At 48.5% G+C, this 17,565-nt stretch overlaps 1 long non-coding RNA gene across 2 annotated transcripts; it reads right to left on the bottom strand.

Moving 5' to 3' along the window:
• Positions 1 to 11,769: 11,769 nt before the first annotated feature.
• Positions 11,770 to 17,435, bottom strand: LOC144277154 (uncharacterized). 2 transcript variants are annotated; one of them, XR_013348412.1, is made up of 5 exons: positions 16,733 to 17,435; positions 14,983 to 15,048; positions 13,980 to 14,018; positions 12,992 to 13,153; positions 11,770 to 12,016 (listed from the first exon to the last, which is right to left on the bottom strand). It is a non-coding gene; the product is annotated as an uncharacterized LOC144277154 (long non-coding RNA). The 2 variants fall into 2 exon arrangements; XR_013348413.1 differs by lacking the exon at positions 16,733 to 17,435 and having other exon boundaries at positions 14,983 to 16,469.
• Positions 17,436 to 17,565: the final 130 nt, after the last annotated feature.

The following is a 17,565-nucleotide window of genomic DNA, read 5'->3' as shown; positions in this document are numbered from 1 at the left end:
CCAGCTGTAAATCTCAGAGATAATAATCTAAAAGGGAACATGATGATCATCTAGTCCAGGGATCAGCAACCTTTGGCCCATAGCCCGCCAGGGGGCTTACCGCATGTCAAAGGTTTCCAATCCCGGATCTAGTCTGACCACCTACTTTAATACAGCCCATAGAATTTCACCCAGCAATTCTCCCCAAGCCTACAGTGTCTGGTTGAGCATGCGTAAAATCTTGTGTGTTATTTTCAACAAAAAGTCTCTTAATGCTCTTTGGGTGTTTTTGTGTTGCCTTAGAAGGAAGTCCTTTTGCACTTGCCAAGGGGTAATAGAATATTTAAATAAAAGTGGAGAACCTGCAGCGGCTGCACTGTGTTCCCAAGAGCTCTGCATTGCAAATACTTTATCATGTTTGGCTTTGGGGTCAGTTTATGCGGACAAGTGATTTTTGTATAGCAGGTGAATAACGTTAGATGGGCTTAAGGTGTATGCGTCCCATCATTCTGCATGCAATGTTTCTTCTTCAAAGAAGGTCCAACCTAATCAACCACATGATGCACGTATGCACTAACAGCAGAGATGGGACAAGTCTATGGTAGCCCTAATTTAGTCGTTCATAGGTCGAGAAGTCCAAGCTCTGTCTAATATGGTTTTTTTTTGCTATTTAGATTTGAGGAAGAGGGCTATGATGGTGTTCTGGCCAGCAATTTTTTTTTTTTTTTTAATTTATAAAAGTTAGAGGCCACATCTATTGAAATCAACAGAACTACACTTATTTATACCAGCTCTAGATCTGGCCCAACGTGCTGAAAAATTCTAGAACGGTTTTAAAAGTTTTAACTGTTTCATAAAATCCAGACCCCTTGGATTCTCTGATGCCTAGTTCTTAAACACTGATAAGATGGTAACATTCAGCTAAATATTTTCAGGGCTAATTGGTGGAGGTTTGTGTTTAAACAACTGGAATTTCCCAACCTCACTCTTAACTGGGGGGGGGGGGGGGAATAAAATGCAGAGAGCAGCTCTTGAAAAGTGGTCAAGTTTTAAAAAATTTGAAATCAGATCATCATAAAGGTACAGTCCATTTCATTGACCAAAATCCAGTCTGCATTCTTGGTGTCCAGACTATCTGTGTCGGGTATGGAATGGATGGCTCTCATTGCTTATCCACAAATGAACAGACTATCTTGGGTAGAACTGCTTCACATTTTAGTATTTCCTATATGTGTTTATAACCCTAACAATCAGAATACACCAAAGGGCAGTCTGGATCTGTTGGGCAGCTAGTGTCCTTAACAAAATTCTTTAGATGTTAGACAAAAGGATTGAGACAGGACTCCTCCGTTCTATTCCCAGCAATGCAATTGGCTCATCATGTAGCCCTAGACCTAACATACATTATAAAAACTACTCCTATAATGTAGATGAAAGCCTTATTTGAGTCACTTGCCCCTCTGTACCTCAGTTTCCCCATCTGTAAATTGGATATACTTTCCTACCTCATGGGTGTTATGAGATTAAATTCTGTAAAGTGCCTTGCAGTCCTCTGAAAGGTGCTATGCAACTGTAAAGTATTACTTTAAAAGGCCTAAATGGGTAGATAGTGAATAAATACCTCTTCTAAAAATCAGCTTTTTAAAAAAGTGGAGATTGGTGTAGTTAAATGTGTGACACCTAAAGGACAGGTTATTCCCTCGCCAGATGGGCTGGCCGGGTAAGGATGTTCTTTGTTGATCAGCAATATCTGTATTCTGGAAAAATGACTAAACATTTTTCAACCTGGCTGAAAGGTTAAATCCTTGTTTCGCAAATAATGGCAGGATACCAGTTTAAAGCTTATACCTTGTAACCTGTTTTTATTTTTAAAAAATCCAAAGTTTAAGATCTTCAGGGCAAGGACCATGTTTTCCTGTGTGTTTTGTACAGGACCTAGCACAATGGGACCCCATCCTGGTTGATGTCTGAGTGCTACCATAATTATACAGAGACACTTCCAAAGTTGTGGCACACACCAGCAAAAGCTGCAGGGGGGAAAAGGTCACTTTGTCCCCCTATTCTTCTATAACTATGTGCCACTAAGCCCAAGTCCTAGTTTTCCTTTTCTATTTCCCTGCTTTACAAGAGCATTTTCATATACATCCTATTAGAACAATTTGTAACGTCTGCCCCTGAAGGCTTTGGGGATCTTTACACTACTTATGTGGACAGATTTACAAAAGAACCAAGCGACCTGCCATAGTAATAAGCCATCCATCACTTTGCTTGATGGTAACGGTAAAAATAAAGTTGCTGAGGATATAAGTGCAGCTGCTGTGTGAGAGCACAATTGGCATTACCCGTCTGCTGCTACGAATGTCATGTAATAATCCTTAACAGCCAGCTCGATTCCGTGGTACAGGACAACTTAGTTTAGCTGTTGCCCCTGAAAATCCACAGCTACAGTTTATCCTGATCATTTAGCTGTTTGCCAGAAGCTGGGAACGGGCGACAGGTGATGCATCACTTGAGGATGACCTGTTCTGTTCACTCCCTGTGGGGCACCTGCCATTGGCCACTGTCAGAAGACGGGAGACTGGGCTAGATGGACCTTTGGTCTGACCCAGTGTGGCTGTTCTTACGTTCTTATGTTAACATCACTTTAGCTGGGGGGGGTGGGGGAGGGAATCAATCCAAAATGCGGTTTATGCCCTCTAATAGGTACAGTGAAATTCTCCAGTTTTTCTAATTAGATCCACATTTCTCCTTTGTATTTAGACACATTGGGTGTGGGAGGCGAGTGGGAGTGTTTTTAAGGCCCTGATTCTGCCAAAACTTGCATGTACTTAACCTGAAACGCATGAATATTCCCGTACTGACCTACATGAGTACACATAAGCATGTGTATAAGTGGTTGCAGGATTGGGACCTAAGTGGTACATTTGCAGCCTACTAGCAACCCTTCCTCGTTCACAGAAAGCATCTTAAAGTCGAATGACTGTTCAATTTAAACTTGCTGAACACGACTAAGTGCCGGAAAAGGTAAGAGAAATGATACAGCACTGGTCACATTTCTGTTTAGACAAAGAGATAAATTTATAATAGTGCAGTTAACATTTGCCACACCAAATAACTGTCCTGAGAGATTTCAGAGTAGCAGCCGTGTTAGTCTGTGTCCGCAAAAAGAAAAGGAGGACTTGTGGCACCTTAGAGACTAACAAATTTATTTGACCATAAGCTTTTGTGGGCTACAGCTCACTTCATCGGATGCACAGAATGGAACATAGAAGAAGAAGATATATACACACATACAGAGAACATGAAAAGGTGGAGTCAGAGGCTAATTAATTAAGATGAGCTATTATCAGCCGGAGAAAAAAACTTTTGTAGTGATAATCAAGCTAGCCCATTTAGACTGTTGACAAGAAGGTGTGAGGATACTTAACGTGGGGAAATAGATTCAATACGTGTAATGACCCAGCCACTCCCAGTCTCTATTCAAACCCAAGTTAATGGGATCTAGTTTGCATATTAATTCAAGCTCAGCAGTTTCTTGGAGTCTGTTTTAGAAGCTTTTCTGTGGGAGAGTATGTGTAGTATTTACACACACACACTTTTTTTTTTTAAAGCACTAAATATTGCACTAATACTGTTTAGTGATAAACTACTGAACCACATGGGTTTCCTCTAGGTAGACCAAAGAGTGACCAGATATTTTAGGCCCACTTCCAAAGCTGTAACCTGGGTTCTTATGAAGCCAAATCTATCAAGACAAGTTATGGAAGCTCTGTATGATTTTTTTTTTTTTGGTATCTTTGTAGCGTCATTGTAAGGGAACCAGACATAAGCATTAACAGCTGGTGTTCACTTAAGGAGACAGACAAGGTTAAACCAAGACTTTTATTAAAAACAATGGCATGTGTTTTGAAAAGGTCGTAGCAAAACTATGGGAATGGCAGCTCGATGACCAATCCCCTTGGTTAACGCATTTATCCTAGGTAGATTATTGTAGAAGATCTAGTAACTGGAATACAAATGTTAGAAATAGAAAGCCTTGTACACTAATGTAGTATAAGTGTATAACACTGGATAAGGCTCCCTTTTTATACATGCTTCAAAATACAAAAAAGTGGAGTTTTTTTTTTTGGGGGGGGGGGGGGGTTAAAGAAAAACCCTGTGCTTGCTGCACCTGGACACTAGGGAGGGCATCGTATTGGTGCAAAGGAAGAGAAACACAGTCCTGACCTCGGAGGCAGAACTTCTCTGAACTCTATTTCAAAGGGAACACACGGGACGTTTTTTGGCCCCAGGGAAAAGTCTCACATTAATATAAAAAGAATTTAAGATACTTTAGCAAGTCCATTTGAGTAGTACATTTTTATTGTTGCTCTTGCAATGATATTTTTCTTTTCCCCACGATTTAGGCTCAAATCCCAGAGATACTCACGGCCTTAACTTTAAACTTGTGAATAGAACTCTAGACATGAATGAGACTATTCTTGTGCTTGAAGTGGAGCATGTGCATAAGCGTTTACAGAGTCAGGGCCTTAATTATATACAAATAGGATTTAAGCATTAGTCTACTTCCTTTATAACAAAGTGTTTAGTCAATTAACAAATGATAAATCCACAAAAGTTCTTGGGCTGGTCCATATTATTGCAATGATTTTTTTTTTTTAAATAACCAACAGTTGTAGGTCTGGTCTTTGCTATCTGTGTGTGTAGTGGCTATGTTCTGAGGAATCGCAGTGGGGTAGGGAGGTTTTGGAGAAAGTGGCAGGTTTAAGTGTGTGTGTGTGTATATATATTAAGCACCTACTGCATTTGTGGGGGTTTTTTTTTTATATTGTTCTGATAAAAAGTTCTCATTTCACGTATCAGTCCAGTCGGTCATCTGTCACCCTGTACAATTTGAATTAAACACTGTTTATAATAAAACTACCTACATCTTTGTCGGTGTCTCATCTGTGTGTGTGGAAACAAAGGGCTGGTCAGATTCTGCTCTTACACCAGTATGATTCCTGAGGCATTCAGGATTTACACTGGTGTAACTAAGTGCAGAACCTGGCCCCAAGTATTCTTCCCCATTTATCCTGCATGTTTAACGTGTGTCCAGCCACCCATCTCCCCCTACCCATTCTACCCCCAAAGCTGGGTCTGATGGACTCATGCAGACCACTCCCGAATTAGCGTATAGAAGGTTGCATGGAGAGTGCTCTGTACAAGTTAACATTCATTTGTACGTCAGCCCTATGTTGACTTAGTCTGGTCAGGAAAAGAGGAAAGAGCCTTTTCTTAAGCCCACCTGAAAGGAATTAGTTTCTATATAGTGCTTAGGTAGCCTTTACTTCTCCACCAGGTGCCTTATATTAGCGTGTGAGCTTTGGAGGTGCTCAGAGGAGGTTTCAGGGGGAGGTCAGCCTTTTTAGGAACAGTAACAAAGGGAGAACTTTATATTCTGCAGCCTGTAAAGCTTTGCTGCTTGGAAAAGGTGACCTTTGCCAATATGAAGGTCAAGCCAGCAGGCGCGCTGGAGAGACCCTACTGCTAGCGTGACACGCTGGACCTGCCGCTTGCATAGCCCAGGGAAGCTGCCTGGGCTTGTGTGAACAGGGTGAGGTAAGATTGTCCTGCTTGGAGATTCTTTACATCAGGTGTCACGTGAATATGCTTAACTGCAACAAGGCTCAGACGGGGACCCATGTGCTCTCTACTGTTGGGGTGAAAGCCAACAGGGTATAAAGATGAGATGTATCCCACACAGAGGCAGGGGGTTGCAGCCTGGGGTTGCTGGAGAGGAACCTGGGGTCCTTTTAGCCCCCCAGAGCTGTGGAGTCTGGAAGTAAACTTGTTTTTTCTCTGCATCAGAGTATCGTGCTACCATTGATCAGCACATTGACCAATGAGAAGTTATCTTCTGCAGGCTTCATCTAGAAGTTTAGCATTGAAATCTGGTCCCATACCAGTTTGCTGCTGTAACAGAGTTGGTCTGCAAGGTTGTTCTTTGATTTTGGAGGGCCGCTTGGGAGCTGAGTGTGCCAATACTGCTTTGTTAACATCACACGGCTGGTTGAAAGGCTGACTTTTTAAGAATTAAAAAGGGTGGGGGGAGATTTGGCATGGGGGCAGATGAATGAGTGAGCAAAGTACCTTCCGCTGAAAATGTGGGAAGGTTTTTTAATATATAACAGAGCCTTTTTAATATATATTTTTACACCCACCCACCCCTTGTTTGCAGAACAAAACTACTGCCCCTTTACTCCCTTCCATCTCAGACTTGTCTCCCCGGCAAGGAGTCCGACAATAAGGGGTCGGGGTGAGAAGGGAAGAAGCTGATGTGCAGGCTTGTTTATAGGGCGTGAAAGAAGGCAACACTGGCAACGAACTATAGGCCTTCCCAGCACGGCTGCAGGAGCGGGCTAAACTCAGCTGCCCTCTTGAATGCAGTATAGCATGCACCCATGGGCCAGTTTACCATGAGTGGCTGGGAGTGCCCTAAAGCTTTAAATCGGCAGCCACCCTAATCCAAGCACATGGTAAAGTGACAGTCTCCCTGCTCTGTCCTGCCCCTCTGGGGTCCCAGAGAATAACTCTTGTGGACATCTGTGCATCAGGAACCTCCTGATCTTGTTAGCTCATTGCTCGGAGACTGCTGATAATGATTTCTGGTCAGTGCTGACGCAGGCTGGATTCTAAATAAGCTGTTTGGGCCAGGACCTGCCTTTCCATTATGTCCGTACAGTGCCAAGCACAATGAAGCCCTGATCTCTGTCTGGAATCATCTAAGAGCTGCCCTAATGCAAGTGACCCAAAATAACGTCAGTGCCGACTGCCCTGTGCCATCAGTCTGTCCCCTGGCTCTCTACACACCTACCTGTACAACCAGCTGCACTAAGTCAGCCTTTAACTTGGCTAGTGTCCTCTGTAGGTGTAGTGAGCAGTGAGACCTGGGGAAGCTGCGTGGTCTCTCCAGGGTACTGGGTGAGGCTTGAGGGGCTGATCTTCTTGAAGACCAGGAGGAGACTAGGTCCTAGGCTATGCTCTCTCCATGGAGAAGATTTTCTGGATATTGAAATTAAGGGAGAGTTAGGCTCATTCTATTGCTCCTACGTCTATCCCTGGCGCGTAGGGCGCTTTATGGAGCCATTACTGGGCAAACCCTGCTAGGTATTGTAAGGTGTAAAGAACAGAGTTTGACTTTTTGGTGGTTTTGAAATACATAGGTAAAGCACTAGGCTGACGGCTGCTTCTTCCAAATCAGAAGAGTGGAGATTCTCCGGCAGAAACAGTGGGCTATGGGCTGAACTCATGGATTAGAGCAGATTAGGGGATTCCTGGCATCTGGCCACCAGTTAACTATTGTCCTCCTCCTGTTTTTGAATAAATTATGGTAAAGAACAGATGTTCCATTTTCACACAATCATGCAAAGCTGTATATTCAGAAAAACACACACCCCACAATTTCCCTTGTTTTAAAATAGCTCCAGTTACTTGGGGTAGCTTTGTGACTCTGAAAGTTGGCATCAAACTTTTTAAAAGTGAATTGGTCACACACAGTGAAGTAAAGGATGAATAGCAGGTTGGGGAGGTGTCATGCTGCTGACCCTCTTGGCTGGGTAATTTGCTTGTGCGTAAGCAAATGTGGGACACAGTGAATGACAGACCCCATGAGAGAGACATGAAAATGTATCCATGCAGGACCCTCAAAGCGCGGCAGGGATGCCTTCCTTTACAGGAAGGGCTATTGCCACCTCCAGCCGTCTCATGATTCTACAGGGCAGACGCAAATAACTTTCAGTGCTAAGAGTGAGAACACACCAACTCTGCATGGAGTAATTTGACAAAAAAACCAAATGAGCGACATCCCGTAAAACGAGGGACAGTCGAGCGGTGTCTCTGAGCAACGCTGGTCTTAAAGCCTGAACAGGTGCTGGGCTCTCTTCTCTCACCACCCCCTCTCATCCTCCAGTGGGGAGCGCTGCCAGCAGAAGGAAACCCTGGATCCCTTTAAAAAGTGCCGGCATGACCTTGCTGGACTCCACTGGAATTAATCAGGGGAGTAGTTTGAGTCAGCATGTTTCCACACTTGGGGCACAAAATGCAACCAAGACTTATGCAAATATTAGCAACTGTGTGGGAGAGAGAATCTCTCACTGGCCACAAACCAGCTTTGAGCGCACGCAGGAGGCCCTGATACTTCTCCCTCAGCTCTGAAGTGAGACAGGGCAGGGTTCCCCCATCATTGCAATGCTCGGCCATTAAATAGCAGCGATTAACATATATGCATTTAAAGAACATCCTTCTCTCCAACCCTTCCCCTCCCCCCACCATAAGCTACTTGTCTTCCCTTTCAAGCCCTTGACAGCCTTTCCCCATCCCACCCGTCATCAGGCCTTTGCTACAGGGATGTCAGCTCTGCCTCCATTGCCCATGTGTTACATTTTCAAACAAGCCCCTTTGTACTTCCACACACCCCCCCCGACCCCCACTGTCCCTCAGGTTTGGAGTTGCTCCTCCTGAATATAAACAGCGCTACCATTGTTGACCTTGAGTTCCTCCCTTAAAACTCTCCTTTTCTGTGATGCCTATGAAAAAAACCCTTAAACTCAATCACTGGTGTGCTGAGATCACTGCTCATCATGCAGCCCAATATTATCTCCTCATATCTGTCTGTACCCACATGTTGTCTCTTGTTGCTCTCTGGGGCAGGGACCCTCGCGGTGTTCTGATTGTACAGTGCCTAGCACAGAGGGGTTCGGTATGCAGTAATGCAAGTAACAAGGTTTTGCACCAAAACAGTAGTTCCCGCTTTCCTAAACACAGGTTATCACCAGGCACCATTGTCCACCAAAGGTCAAAGAGATGAAATGGCACGGGCCAGCTCCTCAGCTGGTGTAGATCAGACTGCTGTCCTTCACTTCTGATTACACCAGCTGAGGATCTGGTTCTGGTCCCAGGCTGGTAGCTTTGTGCATACATTGGAGAACTAGGCTCTGATACTTTACAAGTAGACAGGTGACTGATAGGTTTCCTGCTGCTGCAGAACACCGATCAGTTCCCTTAGGAAGGGCAGCTGACTGGTCACTTCTCTGTATTTGGGGAGGGTGCTTACCAGAGACCCTCTCTATAGATGGAGTCTGCCTGAAGTAAAACCCAAATACCCAGGGTGCTGTGGAGGCAGCATGTTCGATCTCTCGGCAAGAGCTAAACGATAGGAGGCCAGGGGCTAACCTTGAGTGGACTCCCAGCAGAGCTGCTAGCTTGCTCGCTGTTTGAAATGCATCTTTAAAGTCACTGCATGGAATGCTAGTTACAGAACAGCGAGCAGCGGGAGCCACTGACCCACAGAATAACCACAGGCAACAAGGGGAAAAATGCTCTTCTTGTATACACAGAAAAAGGGGATTTCTGCAAAACTGGCCTTTTGGGGTCCTAGGTAGTCAGTCGACCAGACTCAGACTAAATGTGGTCAGGCGGCAAGTTAAAGAGACTCCTTTATCTAACTTCCAGCCCTGCAACCCCCCCCCCTCCCCCAGATCAGAGAGTGGAGCTGGGGGGCTTTCCTTATGTGCCTTCACCTGCAAGAGGTTTTAGAGGCCAAATTCCACGCACAGCGACACCTCTGCAGTCACACGCAGGCCTGGAGCCTGGTGCGCAGTTCTGCTGAGGACGCATCAGAAGGAGCTGAAGCTTGCTCATGCATCTGCAGCTAGGCTGGGGATGCAGAGCTCAGCGTAAAAGCCACATAAAGCTACTGGGTCACCACAGCAAGTGCACGCGACTCTGACCTCACACCGGGAGCTAAGGTGGGGAAGGGAGCCATGTTTGGATAAAACAGCAGGTACAAGTGTGACTCACCAGCCAGCCCAGCCCCAGGGAGCTGCTCATGGGACACAGGCTCTCCTTCTGCATCCCTTGCTGAAGGCACCGGGGCCCTGGTCTGCTTCTTCTTGCGGCTCGGCCCTCTGGCTGGGTCACGCATAGTCCCACTCCTTCCACGGTAAACCAATGGTCCGACAAGCAGTCCACCAACCTCACAGTGGGCTTTGGGTCTCACTCCAGTCTCACTAGTCCTTACACGTAGCATCAGGGGACTTCATCAGTCCTCCCCCCTTGTTGGGGGGTTTCTGCTCCACCTTCCTCAGTGGGCAGATAGGGACCCTTGAATCAGTAGCCAAGGCCTGACTACGCAGACCCCTTGCTGTCTCTGTGGAATCTCTTCCTACGTTGCTGTGTCTTAGGCCTCTCTCGCAGCCTTTTCCCAGGCTCTTGGTGTATCAGGGCCACTCCCTCCAAGCCTCTTCCCCAGGCTCCCTGCAGAGCTTCCTGCTGGCCAGCTGATTCTGCAGGAGGGAAGTTCTCTCTCTCTCTGGAAGGGTAGTCTCTGACCCAGCATGCAGCCCTGGGCAGACTCACTCCCTACCACTTCCCTTCCCAATTGCCTTGAGCTCCCTGTTGCAGGCCTAGCTACCTTCAGGGAGACCCTGTCTGCCAGCAGGTCTCCTCAGCTCCTAGCTCCGGCCAAGCTTCCCTGCTTGAGTGAGAGCCAAGCACCTGCTCTCCCTCATAGCCAGCCACACCTGTACCAGGTTCAGCCCTTTAATGCCTCCCTCTGGGCTTGACACGCATGGCAGGTGTAGCAGGGCAGGGGTGATTGAGCTCCTCCAGGCTCTCACTGACCCCTTCTGGCCCCAGGTGGGGTTGGTACACCTCATCACCCTCCACTGAACTGGCCTTGTTTACGGAAACCTGCAGTAACCGTTCACTTTTCTGTGCACACCACCAGGGCCAGCTGCCTGAGCTGATCAAACTCAGCCTCTGTGCCGGAGGCTAATGGTCACCACGTTAGTGTAGATTAATCTCGCTCTGAGAAAGCTGGTGGAGAGTATTTTTATATGATGGTAGAACTAGTTTTTACCTTTGCATCAGATCTCCGGTCCCCCATAGCAGCTCCTTAGCGTCTTTGGTATTTGCTGAGCCAATAAGCACTGGCTCAACTCAAGGTAACAGATACCAGGAGCTGTTTCACATGAGCATTAAGCTCTCAGACAGTTCGATCTCGTCCAGCTACACGCAAAGATCGGTAGTGTCAGCATTTCAGCGAAGGGGGGTCTAAGTCAGGCAGCGGCTTCTGATTCAGCTGCAGCAAGGGAACGTGCAAGATGTAGACGACCAGAATTGATGATCAGATTACGCTTTGTTCCCATGGGGCGGCAGGTGAATAGTGCTCAGCACAGGGGCTGGAATTAAGAGCACAGGGGGTGCTGGTGCACCCCCCGGCTTAACGTGGTTTCCATCATATCTAGGGTTTACAGTGTGGTTCAATGGCTCCCACGCTACACATTGTTCCAGTCCCCCAGCAATCAGGGTGTGAAATAGTTTTTGTGCCATTGGGCTAGCTGGAGACACCAGCACACTGGCCTGGACGCAGGGGACCATTTGTGATCTCCACTCCAGAGGGGCCTTATTGGCAGACACTAGTTCTTGTTGGAGCTTTCCCCTTTTGGGGCTTTGCACACAGCTGGACTGCATTGAGCAACAGAAAAGATCCCTACGAGACCGGAAAGAGAGGTAGCATCGTGCTCCCCAGCACCCTGCCCCTGAGTTAGGAATGGACACAAGCTGGAACCCCAAATGCCCTGCAACGCCCTCTTCTGGGAAGGTGCTGGGCATGAGCAGACTCCAACTGATCGTGGCTGTGGTCACACTTTGACAACACTCAGCGAGTGTGTGTGTGTGGCACGCACGCACAAACGCCGTGGTCAGCTTCCACTCTGCCACACACTCAACAGCTGTCAGCTCTGTAACGACATTTAAATCAGCAAAAGGCTTTTATTGTTTTCTCACATTTCAGCCAGCAGGAATAACTCAGTCACCAGCCAAACCAACTGTAAAGGCTGTTTGTGGAGAAGGCAGAAGAAGCAAGCGGCAGGCTGCAGTGGCTGTTTCTGCAGGAGGAAGAGCAGACGTAGCTTTCACTTTGGAAAGAAGTATGCAAGTGCTCCCCCAGCAGCTGCCAGGATACCTTTTGTAGCAAGAGAAAGTCCTGCAGCACCTGAGAGGAAACAGAGGAAATGTTACCCCAGTTCCTGAGCTCTCCACGCAGGCCAGTTAACCCCTGCCTGTGGTACATCAATTTCCAGCAAAGCTCCTGCCGACACAGTCTGACGGGGGGCACAACAAAACAAATAACCCTCCTTCGTTTTTGGCATGGATCTAATGGATTACGTTCTTAAATCGGCCTGCCGTCACCAGGACGAGCAAGACAGCCGTGTGCTTTGTTCCCCTGTCTTCACAGAACACACTGGAATCTGCGTTCCTCTAGCTCGGGTCATTTGTGTCTAATGCAGAATAGTGAGTGAGCCCAGTCCACAATCACGTCTGGCTTCCTTTTGCCATCGCCTTTAAGGGCCTTCTGTGGATTTATATGAGTAACAGCAGCTACTTTCTAAGCTCTTCCCCTTCCCCTCACTCCCTTCTCCTGGGCACTTAGAAAACCAAAACACTTTCTTTCAAGCATCTGCTTGTTTGTGTTCCTCTGTAGTGGAGTGGCAGCCGAGTGTAATTGCACATACACCCGGTTCAGTGTTGGGATAAGGCTAGCGTCCCTGGCTTAATTTCTCCTGGCTGGCTAGAGCTGTGAGATTGAGGAAGCATCCCCCCTGGCAATGTGGAATTCCACCTCTTGCCTGACAGCATTTGCAGCTACAGGTCCTGCATCTGACGGTTTCCCCTTTGCAAGAAGATCGTGAACAGGATCCTAGGTGAGTGCAGGATAAGGCCAGTGCTAGTTAGGCAGTGAGCCCAGGTCCCCACTAGTGAGACCACTGATAACAGGATAGCATGGAGGACCATACGAACAGGGAGGAGCAGAGCTCATTTGCCAAGACAGTGGAGGGACAGTTCTTTACATGCAAGAGAAGTGAGAGCAAATGTGGAAATACTAAGATCATCCTTCACTGCAGAATTTGCCAGATCAGACACTGATGCATATGAACGAAGCTCAGCTCCTAATGCCTGCTAGACTTACCTATGGATTGCAGGGTTGCCACAGCACTTCCAGCGGCTACCCCTCCTCCATTGGCTATAGCCGCTGCTGACATCATCTTGGCAGCAGGTGTCCCAACTGCAATGCCTGCTCCAGTAAAGCCTGCTGCCCCGAGCGCTGCTGGGACAACAACGGTGGCAACCCCTGCATGACAAAAAGTGCTGCAAAATGGGATCCCAGAGCACTGCATCTCCAGCTTCGGTCCCCAGAGCCACCCCCAGACCGGCTCCCTCACTGCTTCAATTGCTCATGCTCTGAACCACCACCCATGGCTCCATTTTTGCAGTGGCAAAATTCAATACAGGGCTTGTACATTTTCAAGCCCCCCCCCTGACTCCACCCCTTCCACGAGACCCCGCCCCTGCCCCACCCCCATTCCAACCCGTTCCCCAAAGTTCCCGCCCTAACTCCGCCCCCTCCCTGCCCCTATTCCGACTCCCTCTCCAAATCCCCGCCCCAGCCCCGGCTCTTCCCTGCCTCCTCCCCTGAGTACGCCACGTTCCCGCTCCTCCCTCCCCTCCCGGAGAGGCCAAACAGCTGTTTGGCGGCAGCCGGGCGGGCAGCGCTGGGAGGTAGGTGGAGGAGCGCGGACACAGCGCTCTCAGGGGAGGAGGAGGTGGTGTGGGGGGAGGGGAGCTTGGCTGCCGGTGGGAGCCGAGCACCCACTAATTTTTCCCCGTGGGTGCTGCAGCCCTGGTGCACCCATGGAGTCGGCGCCTATGTCTCCAGCCCCTCTCCCTGCTCTCCTGTGAGCACCTGCAGCTTCGCATGGCTTGGGGCAGGCATCAGACAGCCAAGTGCCGCAGCATTCTGCTCCACACGGGTCATAAGGGCCAACGCGTTCTCAGTAGGCGAGACCCCTGTGCTTTGGGAGAGCAGGTGAGCCAAGTAAACCCAAGGCGCGATAAATCTCAGTTACAATCTCAAGTATTTTGCAATATTGACCCACTGTCCTGAGCTTGCAACTTACCTAATCCAACAGTTGCTCCCACAGCAATGGGGATAAATCCTAGGAAAGGAGATGTTTATACTAGTGAGCCATCAAAGACTTCAGCAGATGATCAGCAGGTCAGAATAGAAATGGGGAGAGGCCTGTGATGCTGGTTAGCGTGAGTGACCTGGATTTTGTTTGAACGTTCCCTGTCTCTAAACATGCTGGATTCCACTTCGCCGTCATCTTTGAGCATTTCTACTCGATAATGAGCTATGTACTCAGGGCTCCACTCTCTGAAAGGCTCGCTCATTCTCTTGATTCAAGAGCACTGAGCAGCCCCAGGGCTCCTGGTAGGGTGACCTGACAGCGAGTCTGAAAAATCGGGCCGGGGGTGGGGGGTAATAGGTGCCTATATAAGACAAAGCCCCCAAAATCTGGACTGTCCCTATAAAATCAGGACCTCTGGTCACCCTAGCTCCCGGTGAGGCCAGCAACGCTGGGAAGATGGCTTCTGGGATCCTCGGGGCCGGGTAGGCGCAGCAGTGAAAAGGGAAATAAAGGGATATTTTAAAAGGGATGCTCCAAAAGGGATATTTTAAAAGGATCAAATAAAGGAGAACCAAGGGACCAGTGAGATCAGTGGAATGACTCCCGATTTACTGCTGTAGCTCACCAGAATCTGGCCCCCTCCCAGTCTTTCCAAGCTAATGCTTGTCACAGTAAGCCTTTCTCTGCCTTAGTTCAATGGCAAATAGATCCTCACGCAAGCCGCGCTGTATGAACAGACCACTGGGTTGCATTAGAAGAGCAAGTTTCCCGGGCCTGCCCATGTACATAGGAATTGCCAAACTGGATCAGACCCGAGGTCCATCTCCATCCAGTTTCCGGTCTCTTACAGGGGCCAGAGCCAGATGCAAGAACCCCTGTTCTGGGCTTGCGGGGTTACTGGCTGCCTGCACGATACCCTGACGCATTCGTGTTGCCTGGGACGGAGACCGTTCCTGGTCAAAGCTCAGTTCGTGAAAGAGAAGGACCTTACCAACCATGACTCAGACTCTGACCCACACGCCCTGATGATTGGGATAGCAGCTCCGCTTCGTCAGCCCTGAGCAAAAAGCCAAAAATACACTTAGACCAGGTCTGAGACTCCACCCACGCCCCATGCCTCGGGCAGGTGCCAGAGGCCTGGGGTTACGTCGGCAACAGCATAGGGCAACTCCCTCCTAGCAACGCCCAGTGCAGCTCTGGGGAGGTGTCCCAGAGCCACTAACACAAGAGAGCCTCAGCACAGGCCTCTTCCTTTGCGGAGCCTGTGCTAATAGCTGGGGTAACCCATCCTCCTCCTGCATAGCTGAGCCCCACATGGAGGGTGTGGGACCTTGTCACGGACAAGTGAACTCCTAGCTGCAAGGAGTCATGCCCAGTGCACGTGTGGGGAGCACAGCTCTGTTGGGAAGCTGCACACGTATCAAGAAATTCTAGGGTAACAACCATGGCCCAGCTCCTCCTCTGCTCTTCCCTTCCCCTGCCTGGACTGCCATCACCTCAGCATAGGGTTGACTTTGTCCCTGTCTCCTTCCCTTGGTGTGTGCAAATTCCTCCCTTTCTATAGCAGCTGCAGAGTAAGCTGGGATGTGGCTTCTAAAACCCATGTAATGAGCCAGCTGGGGTAAAAGCCCGGCTGGTCCCTCGGTGGGTGAAGCCAGACAATTGCTGCGCTCTCGAATGGACTCACATGAAAATGATAAAAGACAAAATGTGCTCTCACCTGGGGGGCGAACGCTTCTCGCCAAAGGCTCACTCTGTTGTGAGCTCTCATGCTCAGGCCTTGTCCTCAAAGGAAACTGGCACCCTCAAAAGGCAATCCTGGGAGCTTAAATTCATAATTTTGCTAGCCACTAAAAATCTTGGGCTTCGTAAAGACGCTGGGTTTCGGGCGTATGACAAAAATCGGTAACCCACTCACCTCTTTGTCCTGCGGCCACAGGGGCATTAAAGGGGCCACATCACCTGGACTGGTCCCGTACCCTAGGTGTCAACTCCATATTCTAAACAATCTGTGCGACCTTGCATTTAGCTGTGACACCCGGAGTCCCTGTCCCAGACCTGACGAAGAGCCCGGTGTAGCTTGAAAGCTCATCTCTCACACCAACAGGAGTTGGTCCAGGAAGAGCTATTACCTCACCCACCTCGTCTCCCCTAAAAGCTGGTAGAAGACGGAGATTCAGAAGCTTTGAAGAAGCATTTGCCCCCCTCTTGGCTGTAGCTACACGAGCTCTAACAGGACCATGTTCTCAGGGCTTCTCTACGCTGATTGGCCCAAACAGAAGGCCTGCTTACAGCTTTGTGCGCAAACAACACAGGAAACGAAACTGATTTCTTAGATTTCTATTTTCCAGCCCAAGTTGGACTTTATTCACCCTGGAAGAATCTTTCTTCCAAAGCCCGAATGAGGAATTCTGGGTGCTTAAAGTAGGATTTCATTTAAAGGCATCATTCACTTCCCCAGCAGTTCGTCTTTCAGGAATTGTGTATAAACGACATAACACAGTTTGGTGATTTTTGCCAAGACCCACTGACCCATCCACTCCTTGTAACACTGAAACAAACAAGCAAAATTAAGCCCCACCCCCACCCCCACAATGCTTTATGTAATTTATAGGCATCCCCTCACTTCTCCTTGAATCATCACCCACTGCACGCAGATTCCCTAGCCCTGGACAGAGTTAGAAGTGGTAGGTCAGGGCTATTAGAATGAAGGGTCTCTTACCCTCAGAGCAGCAACTTACCTCCAGCACCGGGTGAGCAGAATGAATTGATTGCTGTGCAATGCAGCTGTATCAGGAGCTCAGTTTCCAGGCGTCTGCTACTGCATGGGTATGTGTGTCGAGAGGACGAAGCATCCTGCACCAACAGCAGGGATGGCAAGATCCCACGCCCTGCTCCCCTTGAACCTCCCTGCCGCCGGACACCCGGATGCTGGAGGATTTGCATGTTAACATTTGTAGGGCACAAACAGAGAAAACCACTTGCAGTGCCTCCCCTTGTGATCCAGACCCAAATGGTACAGTCCTTCTATGCCAAGACAGTAAACCCCATCCTTGCCACATCCTAGCCGGGCCGGGTACCACCTCCCCGTCTCCTTGCCCAAGAAACATTCTGTAGATACAAGCTGCAAAACAACTGCCCCCCTGGGGTTCCACCCTCTTCTGTGCGGCTGTAGAGTGGCTAGAGGGGACCTCTGTGGTTTAAAATTCTGCTTGGTTGGGTTTTTTTTGCTTGTTACATTAGCCTAGAAGATTCAGTGGTCAAGGCGAACTAGTGAAATGGTGACATCACAAGAGGCTGAAAGGTGAGTAATTGGGGGAGGGGGATTTTTAGTGACATGGCCCAAAACTCTGTTTTCTGTTTGATTTTAATACCCACGTAACTCTAATGCCTGGACTAGACAGAGAATGGTTTCATCCTGGTTTGAGACTGTCACAGTAATGGGGGATTGGAGGACCAGCTGCATCAATCCACTCCACGAGGCCCTAGTAGCAAGGGTGCTCTTCTTAGAGCTTTCCCATCTCACCGTATTGCGTGTCCTGGGGCTGAGTCATCAAGAAACAATAAGGAACAA

This window comes from Eretmochelys imbricata, chromosome 19, assembly GCF_965152235.1.
Source record: "Eretmochelys imbricata isolate rEreImb1 chromosome 19, rEreImb1.hap1, whole genome shotgun sequence".
Taxonomy (NCBI): Eukaryota; Metazoa; Chordata; order Testudines; family Cheloniidae; genus Eretmochelys; species Eretmochelys imbricata.
This window is presented reverse-complemented; position numbering and strand designations above follow the sequence as displayed.